Here is a 14,047-nt window from a genome sequence, read left to right as displayed (position 1 = left end):
TATGCAAGCTCCTCCTTTTACAATGAAACTACATTATTTCGTTTTCATGGGGCCCAGAATCAGTTCCTTACCGTATGGGAGTATGCATTTAATTTACCTACTGGTTTTCATTTTATAAATAGAGATAGTGTGCTGCTACAGAGGCAGAGAGCACCCCTGAGAGATGTCAATGATTGATTCTCGGTGATGCTTATGAAGTTTGAGCTTGAAATATGAATCAAAGCCTGAACATAGTCTGCTCAAGATTCCTCAAGTTTTGTAAGTGTGTTATGTGTGTTGCTTTAAATACGAGCTTTAAATCACATTCAATCTATGTGTCATGTAGCTCCACTGGCCAACTACACCATTCCATATTAATACTCTTAAACTGGTCGACACCTGACTACTGAAGCTCCCAACTGGCTTTTAGATTTCGCCTATGACATTTTGTTAATATTTGCCTCTGATCTGGCTTATGATTCATGAGCTCTTGCCGTCTAATTGGTTCAGTTGTGTTATTTGATTTAATCTCATGTGAATAAGTATCCAAAAATTATTTATTTGTACTCGTGCTATGTTTTTACTTATTTTAATTGCCTATGATTTACTCGTGCCATTCCTGTTGTTATGGTTTGTGAATGTGGTCTTAATGAAAATACCATTTTATCTACGGGTTTGGTATAAACGGATACTTTTCGATTGTCCTCTTTTTGGTAGTTGACCTTCTGTAATTTCTAGGTATAACTTTCAGAGAACAAGCAATCATATGAGCTTGCTTCCCTGAATGTCCATATATTTGGTAGTTAGGCTTAAATATTATCGCCTTGGAGCTAGCGATGGTCGCCGCCTCAACTGTCTTCCGCTCCCCTCTTCGAGTCAGACATCAATATATTGGTGCTTTGCAGGTCAAACCCTATCTTATTATCTCTCCCTCTCCCTCTATAAATCTTCGGATGCTTTATGTTGAACAATGGTACATCACATAGTTATCAGATCTTGTATCCGCTAAAACCCACGAACGATACAACATGAGAATGGAAGCTATCTGATAATCATAGAATTAGTTCTGCTAATCATGTATGTTGTTGTTCCTTTTGTTTTACGTCCTCGAAACATTTTTTGGTGCTACTGGATTTTACAATTGAAATTCCTGTTTTAGCTCCAATTATCTGTTTCTACTCGATTAGCACTCCCAAGTGAACTCCAACCAGATGGTTCTTGCTTGGCCTGTGAAGAATCCGCTTATTGTGTATTTCCTTACTTTTTCTTCAAAGCACACCATTGTTGATTTCCTTTACATATCTTTATTATTCCTATCTGTCATTTGAATATCCATCATGTTTAGTTAAAGGATATTCTTCTCCTTTTATCCTGCCATGTTTTAGTCTACAACATTGTTGCCACAAGCAATTTGGTACAATCATATTTAGAGAGGACATTTAAATCAACCCTTCTTATTCCGAAGTCAGTTTACCATTTATGATGCAATGCTATTAATTTGTTTGTCTCTCTTATTTTACTTATTCACGATGCGGATAACTCAATATTTAATTTGTTATTTTCATATCTGGGTGCTAATGTGGATATACATTTCATTCCAAAAACTCAGAGGGCTGATTTAATTCCAAACATACAGTCAATTATTGCTGCTTTAGATGGGGTAAGGCCCTGAACATTCCCTATATTATTCATTCTCCCTCCCACATTTAAATTTCCTTAGATCGCTTGTGTCATGCAAATTGCATTCAAGAAATTTTTCTCAGTGGAGCTTCTTGAAATGTTTATAGGAAATGGTGGCTCATGGAGATCTGGGTGTTGAACTTCCAGTTGAGGAAGTACCTTTACTACAGGTGAGACTAAAAAACAACATATATAATTTTGGGCGGCAAGAAAATGCTCATCCCTTTTATACACCCCTTTCTTGTTAATCTACCTAAAATGTAACCAAGCGTTTAGTATTGTTGGTAATCATATTTTTTGAAGATAGATTGTTGTAAAATAAAACACAGGAGGCTGATTTTCTCACAATTTTTCTTTTTGGCCAGTAACATTATGGTGATTAGATCTGATACTTCTTTGGCACATTAAATATTTATTTTCTCTCCATGATCTGTAAAATTGCTCACAGGTTCTTTCTTTGGCTGCTTTATAAACAATTATGGTTTTGTACACACCATATGCAGTATGAAATGATTATTAGCTACCATTTTTCATTAATTGCAGTCTATCTACCAGTGGACTGCAAAGCAATAGCAAAACATATTGACCTTAAGTAGGTTTATCTAAACATACAATGCATGATGGTTATTTCTTTTACTGCAGGTTTTGCAAATATACGTGTGTATGGCATATTGGCCTTTCTTAGGAGTTGCTTTCTGGATTTGCTCACTGCTTCATGGATCTATTATTTCAAGAAATGATGTTATACAGTGACTTGCACCATCTTTAGCCTTTTAACCGTTTGATTTGAATTTTTAAATGGAGTCAAATAGTGTCCCTCCATCTTAACATGCCACCCATTTATCATGTGTGGCGTGTAATTTAAGAGGACATGAGTGCATGACATGTGCATTCCTGATTACTGATTACAGGGTGTTATAAAGAATATCATCCTAGCCATGCAATTATTTGTGTTGCTTGTGCATTGGAAGCTTTAAAGCTCGTCTCTGGCTGCAGCAGAAGTGTGTCAAATTATCTCACGGTGAGTTTCACTGCATCATGCCTTCGTAAATTATGCATGGTTATGTAAGTATTCTAAGTAAACAATGATATTTTCATTTATGTTTCAATATAAAATTGGGTTTAATCTTTAGTTATATACAACTCACCCTCTGTAGCTAATTATAGTAATGGACACATGTAAGTTGAACTCACCCTCTAATTATAGGGCGATGCAAGTATTTTCATTTGCAGACTTCTCTTCCTTTTGTATGTATTTATTCCTAATTCTCCATTTTTTTTGCTTTTTTTCACTGGTATACTCGGCTTGTTTTAGCCACGTTAATTGATTCTATTTATGCTGGCCATTTTTGTGTGTACAAGCTGCCTCTGGGAGCCGCATACAGTCGGTTCGGGTGTATTTACCTGTAGTATGTATGACAGTTGCAGCAGCTTGCCAATTAGTACCCACCAAAGGTAATTTGCCTCTTCATCTTCGAGGCTCTACTGGTTGTCGCAAGGGCCGGCATTGCGAAATCACTGTCTTGTGGCGAGGTTCAACTTCTTGTGCACCATGAGATTATGCAAGGTCCTCAATTCTAATGGGAAATTTGATATCGCAAGAGACAACAATATTCTGAATTTGAGTGTTCTGGAATAGATCAATAGTAAGTCTCAAAAGAGTAAAATTGGTTAGAGTACACGTACAATTGAAAATTAGATAAACCTGAAAAAACAAAATGTAAATGTGAGTGTATCTGATAACTGAAAAGCCAAATTTTGGAATTAGATATACTAACATATGGGAAATAATATTAGCTTTTGGCTAAGCAATTTTTTTTATATGGCGCTATATTCTCTATACAGAGATGTTGACAACCAATAATGCGTAGTTCTACGTTTTCTTTTCCAGTTTTGGCGTTCCATCTTCTCCGAGCAAAGCATAGGCCACGGATCCGCTGCTCTGCTCTAATTTTGTAGGCGAGAGAACAATTCGGGACGGGGCTACCTTACCGGAGATCTTGACGGTTTGGAGTTAGAATGCTAAATCCTAATTTTATATTTAAGCCCTTTGCCTTATTTATATATATTTTATAGCTTAGACAGCATCAGAGTAGAACTAAACATATTATTGCAACATGGGCTATTTACTGTGCTACGACTTTTTGATTCATTTGTATGACAGTGTACTGCTATTGGTGATTTTGTGATCAATTTCGTGTGCAACCAAAATATTAGTTGTCTATTTACTGTTGATTCATTTGTGTTTTATTTCTTGCTGATTATCACCATGATTTGACTTACTGGTAAGGCATGACTTCAATTCAGGCTCTGGTTCGATCTTTGGGCTGGAGCACAATGCGATAGCGCAACCGGTCATCTAGTCTAGTTGGCAAAAAGAAGAAGAAAAGAACCTGCACTGGAAAGGGGAGAGGAACTAGTGGGCCCTACTGTCAGCCGGAACGGAGAGACCCTAGTCTTATCGGGCACGAATAACGGCATGAAGAGAAGGCGAGGGACGGGCAACCAACCAACGAAGAGAGTACGCCGCAAGCCGGCTTCTTTTCTTCTTCCCCTGCTTTCTCGGACAAAGCCCTAATCGCCGGATCAGGCGCCACCACCATGGATCCTCGATTTCTCGGCAGCCTTGCACCAAACTACGTGCCCCCCAACCCAGCACCACGCGTGGATCCGCAAACCATCGGGGGATTCAATTTCCCTTTCCATGTTCCCGGCGATGGGACCAGGGTCGGCGACTTCACTCTGCGCGGGACCGTCCCGGAATTCCTCGGCAGCCTTGCACCAAACTACGTGCCCCCCAACCCAGCACCACGCATGGATCCGCAAACCATCGGGGGATTCAATTTCCCTTTCCATGTTCCCGGCGATGGGACCAAGGTCGGCGACTTCACTCTGCGCGGGACCGTCCCGGAATTCTACGCCAGCTACACTCCCCAGCCGCCGCCGCCAGGGTATGAACACCGCCGCCCCTCGATGATCAGTTTTCCCTGAAATCCTTTTGTTGTTTCGTCTATTAGTGGATAGATCGATGGGGCTCTTCCGGTCTCGTCGAGATATGGGGGAGAATTTATAATTTGCCACACATTAGTTCAGATTTCTATAATTTGCCACACATTAGATTGCTTCCTTGATAATTTGCCACATTTCTACTTTTACAAATATATTCTTTTTTTAACTCCCAAATACAATGTGAAATACTGTACCTTGGTACCCCTTGACAAATGATACTCGATATATGGTTCCGAAACAGAGGAGCTAGGGCGGGGGCTCCGCCGCCGTCCGCCGGAACTCCATGAACGCAGCAGCAGTTCCGCGTCCGCCGGACCACCATGGACGCAACAGCAGCGCCGCCGCGCCGGACTACCACGGACGCAGCCATGGTCGTGGACCATGAACATCAGCCACGATTGAGAAGGTGACACTAGGATCCGGTAGTTGGTAATGCAGTAATGCTCTTCGACATTGATTTTAGACCTCGAGTAGAATACGTGGCCTGATCATGTTGCCGATGTAAGCCAAGCACAAACTGAACTTTCTACGATCTGAACAGAACACATCATACAAACTGAACCGTCCAGTCGTCCACGTATCTTTTGCTTTCTTGCTAGCTGAGCTTTCCTTCAATTTCATGAACTGTTCAGCTTTCTATATTCGGAGATAATTCCCATTGTTGCACTTCAGTGAGTGAAGTTTAACACTTTCCAGCAAGAGCTGCCTTGTACGAGTCTCATTGCTACATATTCAGTTGAAGTCACTGTTCGTCTTCAAGCTAGCACCACAACATTCAGTATCGGCATGGCTGACCTGTACTTTGGGACGGGCCTTGGAGTTGACCCAGTCGGTGTCATCCTGTAGCCGTGTAGGGCGGGGAGATTAAATCTGCCTCCATGAAGCTTCCGGTCGGTGTCGCCGGGAGGCGGCAGCACTTCACCTCCTCCGCCGTCATGGTAGGTGCGTCGTCCGTGGTCGCTGCCGGGAGGAAGGTTGGCGCTCCTGATGCGTCCGTGCCGCTGCTGCGTTCGTGGTGTTCCGGCAGGCGGCGCCGTCCCTCGGTGTTTTCCCTCCCCTGTTTACCCCGATCAAGTATCATTTGGGTAGGGGTACTGTATTTCGCATTGTATTTGAGAGTTAGAAATAATAATATATCTGTAAAAGGAGATATGGGGCAAATTATCAAAGAAACAGTCTAATGTGTGGCAAATTATAGAAGACTAACTAATGTGTGGCAAATTATAGAGGTCTAAACTAATATGTGGCAAATTATAAATTCTCCCGAGATATGGAGCTGTTTTGTGCATCGATAGATGCATCCTTTGGGGTTTATGATATCCGATCTGGTTGAATCCTAGTTGTTTTGCCTGTAGATAGATGGGCACTTCGAGATTTCTGTAATGGAATTCACTACAATTTCAGTCTGGATTTTAATTACTACAATATTTATTTGTAATGCAAAAGAATGATTTTTTTTTTGTTCCACAAAAACTTGCCATAGCACCAAGCGATGGGGCTCTTTGGTATAGCCGAGATTGAACTGTTCTGTGCATCGAAAGATGGGGTTCCTGCATCCTTTCGAGTTTAGTATATCTGATCTTGCTGAACCCTAGTTGTTTTGCCTGTAGATAGATGGGCATTTTACGATTTCTTGTATAGAATCTAATAAATTTCAGTCTGTAAATTTTGTTACAATTTTTGTAACCCATACTCATTCATCTCTGTAATCTATTAATATTTCCTTTGTTCCACATCAACTTGCCATAGCACCAAGTGATGGGGCTCTTCTGGTATAGCCGAGATTGAACTGTTCTGTGCACCGAAAGATGGGTTTTTCCTGCATCCTTTGGAGTTCAGGATACCTGATCTTGCTGAACCCTAGTTGTTTTGCCTGTAGATAGATGCGTGTTTTAGGATTTCTTGTATAGAATCTAATAAATTTCAGTCGGTAGGTTTTGTTACAATTTTTGTAACCCAGAAGCACCATGGGAACTGCTTCTACGCATTCATCTCTGTGTAATCTATTAGTACTTCCTTTGTTCCACATCAACTTGCCATATCGCCACATAATGCTGATTACTTACATATACATAGATGAACTGTTCTTGTGACTCATCGACACTGCTTATTCTGTTCCAGGTGTGAGGAGAAGGCACAACATGTGCCTGGTCCATCGGCAGCATACAATCAGCAACAGAATGTGCCGTCCTCTAGCTTGATGCCTCCTGGCCTGCCAACATATGGGGGATCCTTCTCTTCCGCTTACTCGCCCCCTCCGTACCATCAGCTGCCACCGTGGCTCCGCCCGCCAGGTTTTCTGTCCCCTGCAGACCTGCTAGGGCGCCCACTTGTCCCGTCTCTAGGGCCACCTTTTCAGCACCGGAAACAGTATGAGTGGGGAATGGACTTCTACATCAGGGTCGACCGTGCAGGGTGCTACCATACTTATCCTAATATTGGTGGACCATATGAAGGACTACATGAAGCTGAAAACGCTATCGAGCGCTATCTTGATGACCGTCGGCATCCAGAAATGTATATTTTTTCAACTTTCTTTCTAGATTTTCAGCCACCCTGTTTATCTGAATTAGAAAATTGTAGCTTGTACAGTTCTTACTATTACATTGTTTCTCCACAACTTCTGTCGCTCACCAAAGTCTAATGTGAAATAGGTTTGCCAAGGATGATATTTCTGCTGTGGATATTACTGTAAGGCATTATCTTTACCTACCCGATGGAAGGAAGCGGTCGAGAATGGAACCAATCAATAAAATCAGTGATAACCAGCGCCAATTGGTTAATGCTTTGGTGGACAAATATAACGATGACAACAATTTCTTGGGGGTTTACTCTCTGTCCCTCTTAGTCTTCATTCATTCGATAGTCCATTCATTTGTTTGTGCATTGCTTCATTCATATTCCCTCCGTTTCTAAATATAAGCCATATAGTGTTTTGTGAAAAATTCAAGAATATAAGGTTTACTATGTTGCCCCACTTGTATGGAAAATATTATTAGTGATTTGATTATGTTTCCTTAGCTTATGCAAAGTCCTCTATTAGCTCACTCTATTAGCTCACTCTATTAGCTCACTCTATTAGCTCATGTTAATTGCCTAGGGTCAATCCTAGCCAAACATGGTGTAATTTTTTCTAAATGTGTGTTTCTTAATTCCCGTGCGAAAAACTATATGGCTTATATTTAGGACGGGAGGGAGTATATAACAGTAAATGGCTCATTGAATCCATGCTTATTATCTTAGGATCTTGCATATGAGCTCACAGAGGTGGTATGCTACAAATCATTTTATGAGGGTGATCTGCGCGTATGGTACCATCACATCAATTTCACTGCGAAAGCTAAAGGAGCGGTTGGTTGCAAGCTTTTCTTTGCTGAAGTCATATTTATGCAAGGAGAATTACCAGTTAGCTGTTTGTGTTTGGTCACTCCTAGTGATGATGGTAATCAATATTCTTATCTTAACTCAGCTGTTGAATTAAACTTTGTGGATCTTAAGTCGCTTGTTTTGTTGTGGAGATTTTACATTGTGCAACTTTATTCTTTTGCCTGATGTCTTTTATGTCTCTTATGTAAAGGCCATTGCTTCAGCTGTTCGAATAATGGAAATGATCTGAGGCACCCTAAAGATGTCCGCTATGCTGGTGGCCATGTGATGCAAACATTCAGAGCATTTGATGGAGTTAAGGTGACGCCTGGACAGTGTGATGATGGACAGTGTGATAATGATGTACGCATGATGTTCTCTTTTCCTAGCAAAAGCGTGTATTTACATTTTGTTGACTCACTCATTCGTTGCTAATAACAGATTCTACAGTGGGAAGCTAAGGAGAAAGCTAGGGAGGCTAAGTTCAGAAAAACGTTAGAGGTAATTGAATATATTACATGGTAACAGTTACTTTTTAACGCAAATTTGTTTTGGCTTACTTGGCTGATTACTTCATTTTTATATCTATATGGGTATGTTCAACAGGGCTGCGATTGGTCAAAGCCACCTTTCGTCACAGGGGGTCTCGCTAACGTGTACACAACCACTGGAACGCCAGTATGGAAAGGAGGGTGCTGGAGGATGGAGGATGCGGTTTAGGTGGGCACTGTACATCTAAAAGATGGCTCTCTATCTTGTTTTTACCGTTCGCTGTTATCTCTCTCTATCTACATCAATTCCTTTTTCAGTAGAAAAAAAGAATAGCAGTATCTGCCACCACAACTAGTGAACAATGCATGGTTTTAAAGGCGCCAAGGCGTCCTAAGGCGAAGGGGCGCTCTGACGCCTAGGCGGACGCTTTGGACGCCTAGGCGCCTAAGGCGGGTGTTTTTCTAAGGCGGAGGGGGAGCGCTTGGACGCCTAGGCGTCCCTAAGGCGACGCCTTTAAAACCATGGAACAATGTGTAGCACATATGCTAGTAGTATATTTTTGGATGACCACCCAATATTTTGGCGTAGTTTATGCATGCTCCACTGCTTTGGGAAATTTTGATAGCATTATCGCGTGTGTTACACAAAGTGGGTAGTCTCGCTTATAATTCAAATAAACGGGGTGGCTGAAGATCTAGAAAGGAACTTGAGAATAGCAGTAGGCTGCAGCAGCCCTTCTGCTGAGGTTGTCTTCCCCTCGTCACCGAGCACTTGTGCCTACCAACTGATCGAGCTAGAGATGCTCTTTTTCTCTTGACCACCTAGCTAGTTCGTTGATGTAATTCTTTGCAACCAAAATTTTGGCTCCAAATTTTATCAGTCGTTTTTATTGAGTGAAATGCATCTCTAGTTCTTGAAGTTACCGGCGATGTCTAAAACAGTTATGAAACTTAGAATTTTACGAAAAAGTTGTTATGTATGACCTACGGTACTAAATATGAATTCCTACCGGATAACACTGACGTGAGCTGGGTTCCTCCATGGCCGAGCTTCCAGCGAGATGGGTACGTTTCTTCTTTTGGTGCTCCCCTTTCTACTTTTGTTTTAGCGGCTCTATGTGCATTCGCGTTGTAGCCATGTATGATAGTGGTTGGATCTGGTTGTGGACAGGGAACGCGAGTACATGTATTTCCCACCATCACCCCTATGCAACATTTTGATCCAGAGCGTTACTGATTTTCATTTGCCGTAGCCTCTGATGTAGCTCAATGGATTTGATAGTGGAGTCAGAGCCCCCATCATCCTCATGCTGCTTCGCTTTTTAATTTTCATAGGCGACATCCTCTACGTACGCAAATCTCATCTATATGTTTTAGTTTGATTATCCATGATTCACAAAGAATGCACTGATTGATTAACTGAACTAGTATGTATTGTTTTCTACTAACTTTTCCTTGTAAACACCTAAGCACCATAATCAATCTACCTACTTTTGTTTTGTTTTTTCGGGGGATCTACCTAGTTTCGTCGGTACTAGTAGTACAGCTTTTGAATTTATGTGTTCAAACTTCAGAACAAGTCACACATTGGAGCAAATCAATCTAGGTGAGGTAGCCAATTCAAGATTGGTTCCACAACCCTATGGATGGATCGATGGTGGTTGTTGCTGTTGTACATGTGTGTGTACTGGCTAGTACAAAGAACGACCTTGATCAATTAATTACCGATGGTGAGGCCCAAATGACATACTCTCGAACCAACTTTGTCCCTGATCGAACTGAACCGAAGCGTGGGTACCCTCCTAGCCGTAAGAAAGAGAAGAAGCCAAGCCGATTCAGTTTTCAAATTATAGTTTGTGATTTTGGATTGTGATGTTAAACAGCAAGATTCTGATGGCATGTTACAAACAAACACGTAGCTGAGCTTGTCCTTCTTGGGCGAGGTTAGCACCACTCCGGCACCACAGCCGCCCAGGTTCTTGGAGCCGTTGAAATGCATCTTCCAATAGTTGGAATCAGGTGGAGGAGGCTCGTACTCCGTCTCGGCCCAATCGACAAAGAAATCCGCCAGCACTTGTGACTTGATGGCGTCTCTCTTCTCATATGTCGGGGTGTAAGGCGCTAGCTTGATCGCCCACTTAGCAATTCTGCCACTGGCATCCTTGTTGCCCATAATCTCCGAGATAGGCGCCTTTGCCACCACCCTCATGTCGTGCTCCTGGAAATAATGCTTGAGCTTCTTGGCCGCCAGGTACACTCCATACGTCATCTTCTGGTAGTGAGGGTAGTTCTGCTTTGACGTTGACAGCACTTCGCTGATGTAGTATACCGGTCGCTGTACGAGCATGCCGTTTTCTTCCCGCTCGACCACGACGACGACGCTAACGACTCTGTTGGTCGCAGCGATATAGAGCAGCATTGGCTCTCTCTCCAAAGGGGACGCTAGGACTGGTGCCGTGGAGAGCATCCTTTTCAGCTCATGGAAAGCCGCATCCGCTTGCGAGGTCCAGGTGAACTTGTCAGCTTTCTTCATTAGCTGATATAAGGGCAAAGCTTTTTCGCCCAACCGGCTTACGAACCGGCTTAGCGAGGCTAGGCATCCTGTGAACTTCTGGACGTCTTTGAGGCATTTTGGCACCGGCATTCTCTCTATGGCGGAGATTTTTGCGGGATTGGCCTCTATGCCGCGGCTCGACACAAGAAAACCGAGCAACTTTCCCGCCGGCACACCAAAGGTGCACTTCGTCGGGTTGAGCTTCATCCGGTATACCCGGAGGTTGTCGAATGTTTCTTTCAAGTCATCCAACAGCGTGTCGTGCACTTTGGTTTTTATGACTATGTCGTCGACATACACTTGCACGTTTTTGCCTATCTGGCTGTGCAGGCACTTTTGCATGCATCGCTGGTATGTCGCACCGGCGTTTTTCAACCCAAATGGCATGGTGACATAGCAATAAGCCCCGAACGGGGTAATGAATGATGTCTTTATTTGATCATCTGGGTTCAATGGAATCTGGTGGAAACCAGAATACGCGTCTAAAAAAGACAACAGTTCACAACCTGCAGTGGAGTCGATCACTTGATCTATCCTAGGTAGTGGGAAGGGATCCTTCGGGCACTCCTTGTTCAGGGGTGTGTAATCGATACACATGCGCCATTTCTTGACCGCGAGGGGGTCTTCTGACTTTTTCTCGACCAGCACTGGGTTTGCCAGCCAGTCAGGATGGAGGACTTCTCTGATGAAACCAGACGTCATCAGCCGGAATATCTCGTCCCAGATGGTCTTCCTTTTCTCGTCTGAGAAACGCCTCAGGGGTTGTTTCACCGGCTTTGCCCCAGGCTGGACATGGAGGGAGTGCTCACACAGTTCCTTCGGCACACCTAAGAGGTCTTTATGAGCCATCATCCATGGCATAGCAGCTGGACGAGGTAGCTTGGGAGGGCGGAGAACTGTCCATGGCGGAGGAGCTGGGCGAGGTTGCTCGCGGTCCTCCGGCCAGTTCCTTCGCTCGTATTCCCATCCAGCATCAGGCATGGACGGAAAATAGGAAAGAAGTTAATGACGCGTTAATGGCTAACAAAAACCGGATATTGAACAGGAATTGAATCACTTCCATCCACACTTATTCCATAGACCAAACACACGCTTACAAGTAGGGCCCACATGTCAGTACGAGAGTCCGCAATCCCGGTCGGGATCGTCGCATTCCCGGTGTACCAAACATGTGCAGGGTTCGATTTAGACCGGGATTGCTAAGTTCAGGGTTCAAACGACCGGGATTTGAAGTTCAGGGTTCAAATCGTCCGACCTCTACGAGTTCAGGGTTTAAAATGGACTTTTTCCAAAAAAAAAAGTACCAGCTTTTTTTTCTCCCTCTGGTTTATGGCGCTGAGACGGGCAAAGTCACCGAAGCACTGGCCGTCACTAGCAAGCAGATTGAGGACAAATCCACGCGTCAGGCTACCAACCCCGTCCCCGCGCCGCCCCGGGGTGGCCGTCCTGCCCGCGCACGCCCACTCCCAGCGACAGGCTCCGCCACTGCCGCTCTTCCCCTCGCCGGCGCTCGGCGCTCCCCTAACCCTAGCAGGGAGGCCAGCGACTCCGCGTTCCCCTAACCGGCCAGCGACGCCCCTCAGCGCAGTCCCGTGCTCCCGGCGACCGAAGTTCATTCCTGCCCGTGGCCGGCGGCGTGGAGCGGGCCAGCAGCAGCCCAATTCGTTCTCTAGAAACCAGTCAGCCGACAAGCTCCATTACGCTTGTTCTCCAACCTTACCTAGGTACATTATACAACTGATTGATTTTTTACATTTGATGTCCAAGGAACTGTACCCAATTACTAAAATTGATTGAACGTTTATATTATAGAATTGCTGAAGAATAAAGAAGACCGGACATATTGCTGCTCTTTTTCGGATGCAAATAGTCTTCTTTGAGCATCTGAAAGTATGTAGGCGCCTCTTTTCTTTTATGCAAAATTCAAACTTCATTCTGAATTACCGTATGTTTGTAGGACCATAATGCTATTGTCAAATTATATGCTCACATTGTCCTATTTGTGTTCAATTTTTCTTTTAATGAACATGGAGCACCCTGCTTCAAAACTCCGGATCCTCCGCCACTGAGACCCCGCTGTTATCCTTCTTCTGTAATGCTGGCGCCTCTCAAACTCCGTGATGTGGTGCTGTCCTGGTCTCACAGTAAGCCTCAATACGAGGTAAGCGTTGGACTTCGCTATGGAATAATTAACAATCCGCTTACCGTATAATAAGAAAGTTATCTGGCACACAAAATAATCTACCTCTCAAACACTTGTTCCAAAATGTAACATCCTTGTCTATTTCCTGCAAAAAATAGAAATACGTTTTGTTTCCAACCTCTTTTGTTCATATTATCAAACGGTTAACTTAACACTGAGCTATCCTCCTGTTTAACAGTTCTCTCGATTGCCAAATATTAATGATAGCTGTGTTTCATGGAGGCTAATTGTTCTTCCTTCACCTCTGGCTTCGGGATGAGGAGGGAGTCGCTGGCGCGCCTTTGCTGATGTCGGCTACCGCTGCGCCGCGCCTCAGATTGACGGGTGGCGTCGCGAACTCTGGCTCCTCCTTCACCTCGCGCTTGGGCACGGTGTAGGGAGCGATGCGACGAGGAAGGCGCTGACCGCGCTGGCCATGACGAGGAAGAGTCGGAGGAGGACGAGGCTGCCAGCGCGCCGCAGGATATGGTGGCGGCGACGACGGCGTCTCCAACTTCAGCGCGCCATTCTGGATGCCGTCGATAACGTGCTCTAGGGTGCGCCCCGGAACGCCCCAGAAGAGGAGGAGCCCATCCTTGTTCGGTCGGCGGTGCTGTTCATCTCGATGTCATGTTGCGTCTGGAAGTAGGCGACCCACCAGGTGATTGCCATCGTGTAAGTTTTCACGGAAAAGACGAGAGTACAACCATTATAGTTCTAACACTTAACATTTAATGGTTCAAACACTTAACCATTATGGTTCTACCACGGCAGACGCTAGGTTCA

The 14,047-nt window shown here is 44.0% G+C and overlaps 2 long non-coding RNA genes across 2 annotated transcripts; both read left to right on the top strand.

Annotated features, from left to right (window-relative positions):
- Positions 1 to 6,807: 6,807 nt before the first annotated feature.
- Positions 6,808 to 8,088, top strand: LOC139831856 (uncharacterized). The gene is made up of 3 exons (XR_011746153.1): positions 6,808 to 7,185; positions 7,323 to 7,494; positions 7,912 to 8,088. It is a non-coding gene; the product is annotated as an uncharacterized lncRNA (long non-coding RNA).
- A 4,472-nt stretch (positions 8,089 to 12,560) lies between these two features.
- On the top strand, positions 12,561 to 13,282 carry LOC139831855 (uncharacterized). Its single transcript, XR_011746152.1, has 3 exons — positions 12,561 to 12,803; positions 12,892 to 12,969; positions 13,113 to 13,282. It is a non-coding gene; the product is annotated as an uncharacterized lncRNA (long non-coding RNA).
- Positions 13,283 to 14,047: the final 765 nt, after the last annotated feature.

Source organism: Lolium perenne, chromosome 5 (genome assembly GCF_019359855.2).
Source record: "Lolium perenne isolate Kyuss_39 chromosome 5, Kyuss_2.0, whole genome shotgun sequence".
In the NCBI taxonomy this organism is placed as follows: domain Eukaryota; kingdom Viridiplantae; phylum Streptophyta; class Magnoliopsida; order Poales; family Poaceae; genus Lolium; species Lolium perenne.
Note: the sequence above shows the minus strand (reverse complement) of the source record. Positions and strands in the feature narration are given on the sequence as shown.